The sequence below is a fragment of the Bos javanicus genome, chromosome 16, assembly GCF_032452875.1.
Source record: "Bos javanicus breed banteng chromosome 16, ARS-OSU_banteng_1.0, whole genome shotgun sequence".
Lineage (NCBI taxonomy): Eukaryota > Metazoa > Chordata > Mammalia > Artiodactyla > Bovidae > Bos > Bos javanicus.
This window is the reverse complement of record NC_083883.1, coordinates 14,438,549-14,447,037: the sequence shown is the minus strand read 5'-3', so window position 1 is coordinate 14,447,037 and position 8,489 is coordinate 14,438,549. Positions and strand designations below refer to the sequence as shown.

General features: G+C 38.9%; 1 non-coding gene across 1 annotated transcript; it reads left to right on the top strand.

The window, feature by feature from the left end:
* The first annotated feature begins 301 nt into the window (after positions 1 to 301).
* On the top strand, positions 302 to 373 carry TRNAC-ACA (transfer RNA cysteine (anticodon ACA)). The gene has a single exon. It is a non-coding gene; the product is annotated as a tRNA-Cys (tRNA).
* Positions 374 to 8,489: the final 8,116 nt, after the last annotated feature.

Below are 8,489 nucleotides of genomic sequence, written 5' to 3'. Positions count from 1 at the left end.
TAAAATTTCAAATAATTAGTAAGTTTTAGAGAGGTTAGGGAACACGAAAATATGGTTTAGCTCCATTTAAATCATTTGTACTATTGACAGTCAGTTGCTGATAAACGAGGCAACTCAATGTTTAGATATCTACATAGGTTACAGAGTGACTTTCTTTTTTAATTTAGTGAAAACCAAGTTATTCTAATTTACAGTTTCCAACGCATAGTCACAGAGAAAACAATAGTGCTTCAGCCTGAGGTCAAGATGTTTGCAAATTGTTTTCAATTGTTTTAAACTTGCATAACTCTGAGCTTGGCCTTCCCTGGTGGCTCAGACGGTAAAGCGTCTGCCTACAATGCAGGAGACCCTGGTTCGATCCCTGGGTTGGGAAGATCCCCTGGAGAAGGAAATGGCAACCCACTCCAGTATTCTTTCCTGGAAAATCCCATGGATGGAGGAGCTTGGTTGGCTACTGTCCATGGGGTTGCAAAGAGTCAGACACGACTGAGCAACTTCACTATCATTATCACTAACTCTGAGTTTGACACCTAACATTGTTCAACATTAATTATGGGTGATGATCTCAATTTTGGTATAAAAAATATGGATTTCACATTTTGCCAACACAACTGAAAATAATTCACCAAAGAAACGCAGAGGTGGTTCTTATTGTTTAAAATGGGCCAAAATGAGAAGGCTTGAGTCAAGAAACTCTAAACTTGATATATATTTGAATTTTTATGGTTGTGCTTATCCCCTCAAAATTATGGAGGTATAACTGACAAATTAAAATTATGTTAAGTTCAGTTCAGTCGCTCAGTTCTGTCTGACTCTTTGTGATCCCATGGACTACAGCAAGATGGGCTTCCCTATCCATCACCAACTCCAGGAGGCTTACTCAAACTCATGTCCATTGAGTTAGTGATGCCACCCAACCATCTCATCCTCTGCAGTCCCTTTCTCTTTCTGCCTTCAATCATTCCCAGCATCAGGGTTTTTTCCCCAAGGAGTCAATACTTCGTATCATGTGGCCAAAGTATTGCAGCTGCAGCTTTAGCATCAGTCCTTTCAATGAATATTCAGGACCAATTTCCTTTAGGATGGACTGGTTTGATCTCCTTGCAGTCCAAGGGACCCTCAAGAGTCTTCTCCAATACTACAGTTCAAAAACATCAATTCTATGGCATTCAGCTTTCTTCACAGTCCAACTCTCACATCCATACATGACTACTGGAAAAACCATGGCTTTGACTAGATGGACCTTTGTTGGCAAAGTGTCTGTTTTTTTAATATGCTGTCTAATTTGGTCATAGCTTTTATTCTGAGGAGCAAACATCTTTTAATTTCATGGCTGCAGTCACCATCTGCAGTGACTTTGAAGCCCAAAAAATAGCCTCTCACTGTTTCCATTGTTTCCCCATATATTTGGCATGAAATGATGGGACCAGATGCCATGATCTTTGTTTTTTGAATGTTGAGTTTTAAGTCAAATTTTTAACTCTTCTCTTTCACTTTCATCAAGAGGCTTTTTAGTTCTATTTTGCTTTCTTCCATAAGGGTGGTTTCATCTGCATATCTGAGTTTATTGATATTTCTCCCAGCAATCTTGATTCCAGCTTGTGTTTCATTCAGCCTGGCATTTCGCATGATGTACTGTGCATGTAAATTAAATAAAATTACTTACATAGCTATAATGTATACATCCCCCCTTCCAAAAGTGGTAATTGTGTGAGGTGATGGATGTGTCAGCTTAACTGTGGTCACCATTTCACATAATTACCACTTACAGGAAGCAGGGTGAGAATACTCAAGATGTACTCCCTAAGCAAAGACCAGACTATTATGGCATCTATCAAAACTATTTTTCAAAAAAACATAGTGTGTGTGTGTGTGTGTGTGTGTGTGTGTGTGTGTATACAGAGAGAGAGAGAGAGAGAGAGAGAAATTTTCCAAGCACAGATATATTAAGTAATGAGACTTTAAATCAAATTATCTTCTTTACTGGGAATTCTTGCTTATTCTCAAGACCCAAGCATTTCACTTTTTCTATAGTGTCGCTGAAGGAATTCATCAACTCATCTCTCAAAGCATTCTCTAACATGGTGGTCTTCTATGAGGGTAAGCAATTGCTACTCCATGTAACCTCACTTCATTTAATTTTACTTCAACAGTAATCAATGGTAGTAATAAAAAGGTAAATACATATGGATCTCTGCTTTAAGGATCTGGTATTTTAGGTATTGTATCCATATAATTGGAAACCAGAATTATATTTTGCTTAAGACGTTAAATGAGGCATCTTGTATCTATGTAAAAAATAAAAGAGGGTACAAGTAGCAATATCTATTGTGCCATATTCAGCATCAGTTCAGTCGCTCAGTCATGTCCAGCTCTTTAAGACGCCATGAACTGCAGCACACCAGGCTTCCCTACCCAGCACCAACTGCCGGAGTATACCCAAACCCATGTCCATTGAGTCGGTGATGCCATAAAACCATCTCATCCTCTGTTGTCCCCTTCTCCTCCTGCTCTCAATCTTTCCCAGAATCAAGGTCTTTTCAAATGAGTTAGCTCTGTGCATCAGGTGGCCAAATTATTGAAGTTTCAGCTTCAACATCAGTCCTTCCAATGAAAACCCAGGACTGATCTCCTTTAGGATGGACTGGTTGGATCTCCTTGCAGTCCAAGGGACTCTCAAGAGTCTTCTCCAACACCACAGTTCAAAAGCATCAGTTCTTCGGCACTCAGCTTTCTTCACAGTCCAACTCTCACATCCATACATGACTACTGGAAAAACCATAGCCTTTACTAGATGGACCTTTGTTGACAAAGTAATGTCTCTTCTTTGTAATATTCTGTCTAGGTTGCTCATAACTTTCCTTCCAAGGAGTAAGCGTCTTTTCATTTCATGGCTGCAATCACCATCTGCAGTGATCTTGGAGCCCCCAGAAAATAAAGTCAGCCACTGTTTCCCCATCTATTTCCTGTGAAGTGATGGGACTAGATGCCATGATCTTAGTTTTCTAAATGTTGAGCTTTAAGCCAACTTTTTCACTCTCCTCTTTCACATTCTTCAAGAGGCTCAGTAGTTCTTCTTCACTTTCTGCCATAACAGGGGTGGTGTCATCTGCATATCTGAGGTTACTGATATTTCTCCTGGCAATCTTGATTCCAGCTTGTGCTTCTGCCAGCCCAGCATTTCTTACGATGTACCCTACATATAATTTAAATAATCAGGGTGACAATATATAGCCTTGACTAACTCCTTTTCCTATTTGGAACCAGTCTGTTGTGCCATGTCCAGTTCTAACTGTTGCTTCCTGACCTGCATACAAATTTCTCAAGAGGCCGGTCAGGTGGTCTAGTATTCCCTTCTCTTTCAGAACTTTCCACAGTTTACTGTGAACCACACAGTCAAAGACGTTGGCATAGTCAATAAAGCAGAAATAGATGTTTTTCCTGAACTCTCTTGCTTTTTTGATGATCCAGCAGATGTTGGCAATTTGATCTCTGGTTCCTCTGCCTTTTCTAAAACCAGCCTGAACATCTGGAAGTTCACGGTTCACATATTGCTGAATCCTGGCTTGGAGAATTTTGAGCATTATTTTCCTAGCATGTGAGATGAGTGCAGTTGTGCCATATTAGAAGCTCTACGATAATAAAACCTATTTTTTTTATTGTTGAGAATTCACTATTTTCAGAAAAGACATAAATTCCTACTATTATTATCACTACTACAAAATAATGTCTCTGTCATATCTGATAACCTCCAATATTGTAAAAGAGGAAACTGAAAATCAGAGATTTTAACTTTCCCTAAGACATAGTTCCATAGCTCTGATTAGAACTATAGTGATTTAGTATGTACATGATATGGGGCACTGACTCGATGGATGTGAGTCTCAGTGAACTCCAGGAGTTGGTGATGGACAGGGAGGCCTGGCGTGCTGCGATTCATGGGGTTGCAAAGAGTCAGATACGACTGAGCGACTGATCTGATCTGATCTGATCTGATAGGCCCAGAAAAAGTTGATTTACTGCCACGATAATGAGGTCCTTGGGTTAGTGCAATCCATATGCCTATCAGCAGAAACTAGACAGTGGCATAGCTATTTAAAGGTATTATGAATTAAAATGAGTTTAGAATGATTGGGTAACAGTTTGAAAGCCATATGGCATTGATTGATCAGCTATATCTGCAATGGAAGCTAGAAAGATTTCCAAAGAAAAAAGAAAGGCACTCAGTTTTCTGGGCACCAGGTCTACAGAATTGTGGAACCACTGGGTTTTTCTACACATAGTGTTATGACTTGGACAGTTTCCCAAACACAGCTTTTCTGATTAAGAAAAATGTTGTCTAACCTAGACACAATATGGGTTTTAAATGTTAGCAAAGGACTTTGAAATGGTTATTGTTAGCTATCTTGTTTATTTTAGTTCATTTAACGTATACAATGCCATGACTTAAAATAGGGTGGTGGCTCAGTTGTAAAGAATCTGCTGCAATGCAGGAGATCTGGCTTTGATCCCTGGGTGGGGAAGAGCCCCTGGACAAGGAAATGGCAACACACTCCAGTATTCTCTCCTGGGAAATCCCATGAACAGAGGAGCCTGGCAGGCTGCTGTCCACAGGGTCACAAGAGTCAGACATGACTTAACAACTAAATAGACGACAACGATAAGCCAGAGTAGTGTTTTTCCTTCAATAGAAAACCAGAACCTGTTATTTTTCCATGAATTTGGTTTGTTTTTTAACTAACACCGTATACATTTGGGATTAGCAGAGACAAACTATTTTACATATAGGATGGATGATCAATAAGGTCCTACTGTGTAACACAGGGAACCATTGATATATTCAATATTCTGTGACAAACCATAATGGAAAAGAACATGAAAAAGAATATGTATATACATATAACTGAGTCACTTTGCTGTATAGAAGAAATTAACACAGCATTGGAAATAAACTCTACTTCAATAAAGTTAAAAGCAAATAAAGAATATAAAATAATCTTATACAAAATGATCTAAATTGCTTTTGGAATAAATTCTCATTTGTATTGATTACATTTTTATTTAAAATGTCTCTAAAGAGCAAATTATAATTGACTCCTCTTTCAAGATTCAGGAATAATATTTTGGTTCTCATCCAGGAATCAACATGCACCATTTTCTTTCCATAAATTTGTGAACCTCTCATAGAAAGACACTCTAAAGAAGAGCTTCAGCTTTTAATCAGGCAAGGTATCCTTGAATCAATCACATGAATCCTGAGCAGCTTCACCAATTATGCCATCACACAGATTAAAGCTAATGTGGTGCTATGGAGGACTGTCAGATTTCTAATGTATTTAATGCTTTTTGTGCACAATTGTTAGTCTTCATTTTTGAATCTATGAAATATGAATTTGGGATTTATAAATCAATTTTAATAGAGTAGTGAAATTTTAGAGTGGTGTTGTTTTTTCTTAAATAACACTGTGGTTTTGTTTTGCAACAAATTTCTTTTAAAAAATGAGTAATAAAAATACCCAGAGTGATCTCTATATATTCATTTTATATGAGTACCATGTGGAGAGTAACCTGTAGGGGGGTGAAGAGAAAGAATAATGAGGAATGGTTAATTTTAGGTATATTTTAAGTATCAGATCAGATCGGATCAGTCGCACAGTCGTGTCCAACTCTTTGCGACCCCATATACTGCAGCACGCCAGGCCTGCCTGTGCATCACCAACTCCCAGAGTTCACTCAGACTCACATCCATCGAGTCAGTGATGCCATCTAGCCATCTCATCCTCTGTCTTCCCCTTTTCCTTTTGCCCCCAATCCCTCCCAGCATCAGAGTCTTTTCCAATGAGTCAACCCTTCGCATGAGGTGGCCAAAGTACTGGAGTTTCAGCTTTAGCATCATTCCTTCCAAAGAAATCCCAGGGCTGATCTCCTTCAGAATGGACTGGTTGGATCTCCTTGCAGTCCAAGGGACTCTCAGGAGTCTTCTCCAACACCACAGTTCAAAAGCATCAATTCTTCCGTGCCCAGCCTTCTTCACAGTCCAACTCTCACATCCATACATGACCACTGGAAAAACCATAGCCTTGACTAGACGAACCTTCGTTGGCAAAGTAATGTCTCTGCTTTTCAATATGCTGTCTAGGTTAGTCATAACTTTCCTTCCAAGGAATAAGCGTCTTTTAATTCCATGGCTGAAGTCACCATCTGCAGTGATTTTGGACCCCAAAAAAATAAAGTCTGACACTGTTTCCATTATTTTCCCATCTATTTCCCATGAAGTGATGGGACCAGATGCCATGATCTTCGTTTTCTGAATGTTGATCTTTAAGCCAACTTTTTCACTCTCCACTTTCATTTTCATCAAGAGGCTTTTGAGTTCCTCTTCACTTTCTACCAAAAGGGTGGTGTCATCTGCATATCTGAGGTTATTGATATTTCTCCCAGCAATCTTGATTCCAACTTGTGTTTCTTCCAGTCCAGCGTTTCTCATGATGTACTCTGCATATAAGTTAAATAAGCAGGGTGACAATATACAGCCTTGACGTACTCCTTTTCCTATTTGGAACCAGTCTGTTGTTCCATGTCCAGTTCTAACTGTTGCTTCCTGACCTGCATACAAATTTCTCAAGAGGCAGATCAGGTGGTCTGGTATTCCCATCTCTTTCAGAATTTTCCAGTTGATTGTGATCCACACAGTCAAAGGCTTTGGCATAGTCAATAAAGCAGAAGTAGATGTTTTTCTGGAACTCTCTTGCTTTTTCCATGATCCAGCAGATGTTGGCAATTTGATCTCTGGTTCCTCTGCCTTTTCTAAAACCAGCTTGAATATCAGGAAGTTCACGGTTCACATATTGCTGAAGCCTGGCTTGGAGAATTTTGAGCATTACTTTCCTAGCATGTGAGATGAGTGCAATTGTGTGGTAGTTTGAGCATTCTTTGGCATTGCCTTTCTTTGGGATTGGAATGAAAACTGACCTTTTCCAGTCCTGTGGCCACTGCTGAGTTTTCCAAATGTGCTGGCATATTGAGTGCAGCACTTTCACAGCGTCATCTTTCAGGATTTGGAATAGCTCAACTGGAATTCCATCACCTCCACTAGCTTTGTTCATAGTGATGCTTTCTAAGGCCCACTTGACTTCACATTCCATGATGTCTGGCTCTAGGTCAGTGATCACATCATCGTGATTATCTGGGTCGTGATGATCTTTTTTGTACAGTTCTTCTGTGTATTACTGCCATCTCTTCTTAACATCTTCTACTTCTTTTAGGTCCATACCATTTCTGTCCTTTATCGAGCCCATCTTTGCATGAAATGTTCCTTTAGTATCTCTGATTTTCTTAAAGAGATCCCTAGTCTTTCCCATTCTATTGTTTTCCTCTATTTCTTTGCATTGATTGCTGAAGGAGGCTTTCTTATCTCTTCTTGCTATTCTTTGGAACTCTGCATTCAGATGTTTATATCTTTCCTTTTCTCCTTTGCTTTTCACTTTTCTTTTCACAGCTATTTGTAAGACCTCCCCAGATAGGCATTTTGCTTTTTTGCATTTCTTTTCCATGGGGATGGTCTTGATCCCTGTCTCCTGTACAATGTCACAAACCTCATTCCATAGTTCATCAGGCACTCTATCTATCAGATCTAGGCCCTTAAATCTATTTCTCAGTTTCACTGTATAATCATAAGGGATTTGATTTAGGTCATACCTGAATGGTCTAGTGGTTTTCCCTACTTTCTTCAATTTAAGTCTGAATTTGGCAATAAGGAGTTCATGGTCTGAGCCACAGTCAGCTCCTGGTCTTGTTTTTGCTGACTGTATAGAGCTTCTCCATCTTTGGCTGCAAAGAATATAATCAATCTGATTTCAGTGTTGACCACCTGGTGATATCCATGTATAGAGTCTTCTCTTGTGTTGTTGGAAGAGGGTGTTTGTTATGTCCAGTGCATTTTCTTGGCAAAACTCTATTAGTCTTTGCCCTGCTTGGCATCAAAAAGACAGGCTAATGGCCTGGATAGAGGGTGTGATTACATAAGAATCCAGAATGCACTGTGTCTCAGTATACATTAACTCACTCTTTCTGTCATGATAATTAAAATTGATATTTTTTTCAAAAAATATTAATGAAAGAAATCTGTGCCATGTGAGATTGCAATAAACACAAACACTCACCCACAAATGTTACTGCAATTTTACCTTAATAAAGACTAGAAATTGATTTAATTGTTTTGCATGTATTATCATATTTAAACTTCAGGTCATCCTATGGGGTAGAAAATTTTATTATCTCAACTTCAGATGAAGAAAATGAAACACAGGTCAGTTAATCAGCTTTCACAAGGTTGGTCATACAGCTGTTAATATTAAATGGCAGAGTTAGAAATTAATCCATGATACCTTTTCTACATCCAGGCACGTACCTACTGTTGTATAAGCTTCCCAAGCACGTCTTATTTATACAGGTATTTATCAGTTAAAGAGAAGAGGCATCATAAATTT